General features: G+C 36.3%; 1 non-coding gene across 1 annotated transcript; it reads right to left on the bottom strand.

Annotated features, from left to right (window-relative positions):
* Window positions 1-1,259: 1,259 nt before the first annotated feature.
* LOC118569221 lies at window positions 1,260-1,416 on the bottom strand. Its single transcript, XR_004943020.1, has one exon. It is a non-coding gene; the product is annotated as a U1 spliceosomal RNA (small nuclear RNA).
* Between the last annotated feature and the right edge of the window lie 2,188 nt (window positions 1,417-3,604).

Here is a 3,604-nt window from a genome sequence, read left to right as displayed (position 1 = left end):
TGCCCCTTTTCAAATTCATATCCTTTGTTTCATTAATTATTATATATATATATGAACATACATATATATTCCTAAATATAACATATTGTTTGTATAGTGTTATCCCCAAGTGTGTTACAGGGCTAGCCATTAAGTATTGAATAATCAGTTGCTATATTTTCTATCTAGGGAAGATTGCTTCTCTCACTTTAACTATTCCTTTTTTGTTTGCTCTTCTTTGTGTAGGTCTGAGATCTCACAGTCTTTCCTCTATCCACACTGGTAAGTCTATTAAGAATTATATTCACTTGACGTCATTGTCTGTAACCATATAAAAAGAAACTATAAATCTATAGAAAAACCTAAGATAGCTGGGCTGTGGTGGTGCATGTCTTTAATCTCAGCTCTTAGGAAGCAGAGGCAGGTGGATCTGTGGGTTTGATGCCAGCCTGGTCTACAAAGTGAGTTCCTGGTTTGCCAGAGCTACACACAGAGAAACCCTGTTTCAAAACAAACAAACAAACAAACAAGAACATAAGAGAAAATTCAGCAAATGTATCTAAGCTCACTAAAATACTTCTTAGTAATCTTGTTTTAAACAGCCTAGAAAAAAAATAGAGAATCACTCAAACAGGAAAAAAAAAATAGCTAAAATATTTTTTGAAATGTGTTTCAATTAAATTATCTGGCCATTAAAACATTTTATATTTATAAGACAAAAAATGTCTTGTGTGAAATCTGCTCTAAATGACAAAGCAAGAAAAGAGTAAATTAAACCCTAATGTGGCTAAAGTATATTATGAAGGCAAGAGCAAAATCAGCTCATATGCCAAGGAAAATGCAGTGGACAAAACCAATGAACCCAGATTCTGGCTCATGGAGAAAAGATCAGTAAAACTGGTAAATTTCCGGTAAGTCTGAGAAACCATGGATAGGGCAACTTGTGAAATTTGGGAAGGACACAAGTTTGCAGAAAGAGACCATGTGGGGGGTAAACAGATAATTACAAATTATTAATATTAACCTCTCTATGCACCAGCAAAATCTGTCCCAAATGAAAGTAAAATATGAATTATCTTACAAATGTTATATGAATCAAATCCCTTGTATACATTTTAACATACTCAAATGCCGTTGCTTGGTTAACTTTAAGAACCCATACCACCAAATCTTCTTACTGTTCTCTACAAAATAGAAAAAAAGTTTCTCTGAGGTTCAATAATACCAAATTCAAAGACTGAATAAACAAAACATGACAGCAAAAGCTCTTTAATTTAAAAATAATGTTCAAAGCATTGCATTACTACCACAAACTCTGCAGTCCAGTTTCCTGCATTTGGGGAAATCACAGTGGTCAGAAAATCCAGAGTGCAATGGATAAGCCTCCTCCTGGGAAAAACACCATGGTGGTCATGGTATTCCCTGCCAGGTAAGCATGAGATGGGCAGGGGAAATTATGTTCACCATGGTGGTCATGGTATTCCCTGCCAGGTAAGCATGAGATGGGCAGGGGAAATTATGTTGCCTAAGTTTTATACATTTGTCAGACTTTGTGAATGCATTTCTTCTTATTATTACTCTGGAAGATGATTCTACATCCAACACAAGAGTTTTACTGGCTTGTATATTGAATACAAATCTAATATTTCTACTAGAAATTAAAAAGTTATTTTTCTTTCCTTCAGTTCCTGCCTTGTTTCTGTTCTCAGGTTGGTGTTTTATAAGACTCTGTGTTATTTTTTTTTCCATTTTTCATTTCTTTCTCTCTTCAGCTTGGGCTTAGATACTGGGCCATGGGATAGGAGAGCCAGTTGTTCATGAACTGCCTGAAGCTGCTCCTCTAGTTCTGCCCCAAAATGATCACTTCCCTTGACCCTTCACCTCTTCCCCGATCTTTCCTTTTTTAAAATTTATTTTATAATTTAATTTAACTTTATATATCAGCCACATATTTCCCTGTCCTCCCTCCTCCAGACCCCCCACACACACTCCCCCCAGCCCACCCCCCATTCCCATCTCCTCCAGGGCAAAGACACCCCTGGGGATTCAGCTCAGCCTGGTAGATTCAATTGAGACAGGTCCAGTCCCCTCCTCCCTTCACCCAGGCTGAGCAAAGTGTCCCTGCATAGGCCCTAGGTTCCATACAGCCAGCTCATGCACTAAGACCGGGTCCTGGTCCCACTGCCTAGGGGCCTCCCAAACAGTTCAAGTTAATCGACTGTCTCGCTTATCCAGAGGGCCTGATCCAGTTGGGGACTCCTTAGCTATTGGTTCATAGTTCATGTGTTTCCATTAGTTTGGTTATTTGTCCCTGTGTTATTTTTAATAGATTAACTGTAGGCATTAATCACCACTAGGACCACTCTACCGTTGTCACTGTCTCAGCCACACCCTCTGCATTTTAGTGCAGAGAATTTTACTTTCATGTACTGGAGGGTCTCCAGTGAATGCAGTGTATGTTCAATATTGCCTAATTGTACAAAGCCCCCAGATCTATCAACATATCCCAATGACTTGAATTATTTTCTGTGGTCATCATTCATAAGAAATATAATATTTCTTTTAAACATTACTGCTGAGCTTTTATAAATATTACTTATATCCACTTTATCGAGTGAGCATCTGAAAATAAATATGGAGGCTTTTTCAACATTTTCAAACAGCACTACTTTATTTTGTGGTATTTGTCCATTATGTGTGTACTTTCTCACTTATTAAAAGTAAATTGCTTGTCTCTACTTTGGAGCTACATCCTAACATTGATTTGATGTCTTATATACAAAATGCAACCAGTGCTAGATGAGGAAGTAGGAAGACAAGGCATTACTGTATCATTACTTTGTTTTAGTGACAAGTGTTTTAGCTAAAACACTCTAAGACCGATAGCCAATGCTTTCTAGATAGTTCACTGCAACCTTGACACTTTAAAACATGCATGCCATTGTATTATTTTATCATCATCACAGCTACTTAGATCTTTCATAGGAATGTTTTGTAATATTCATTTAAGTGATCATTAGGTATATGATGTGAATGGTCTTAGATTGACTAGTTAATATATTTTCAAGGCTTTCCTATGAATACATTCCTCTTTTAAAAGAATAGCATATTAAAATGCATGAATATACTTGTAAAATATTCAAGAAAAATATGAAACACAATTATTAAAGTATTGGCAGGTTTTTGGTTTTTTTTTTGAAGTTTCAGTTTTGTTTTGTATTTTTAGTTTCAATTTTAAGTATACAGTCAAAGTTACTTTTTTGTTTTGTTTTGTTTTGGTTTTTTGAGACAGGGTTTCCCTGTGTACCTTTGTGCCTTTCCTGGAACTCACTTGGTAGCCCAGGCTGGCCTCAAACTCACAGAGATCCCCTGGCTCTGCCTCCTGAATTATGGGATTAAAGGCATGCACCACCACCGCCAGGCCAAAATTACATTTTTGCAGCAGCAATTTTACATTCAAGATGGAATAAATAGTGCTCTTCCATATGAATCTGTATATTTGGGTGTAACACCTAAGAACAAAAAGTTTTTAAGTACGTTATGAAAAAGGTTGTAGTTTGTTTTCTTATTTTAAAGCTTTTCAACTAATTTCTACATCAAATCCAACTCAATAAATATGCTTCCA

The sequence above is a fragment of the Onychomys torridus genome, chromosome 17 (assembly GCF_903995425.1).
Source record: "Onychomys torridus chromosome 17, mOncTor1.1, whole genome shotgun sequence".
NCBI classification, from domain to species: Eukaryota; Metazoa; Chordata; class Mammalia; order Rodentia; family Cricetidae; genus Onychomys; species Onychomys torridus.
This window is presented reverse-complemented; position numbering and strand designations above follow the sequence as displayed.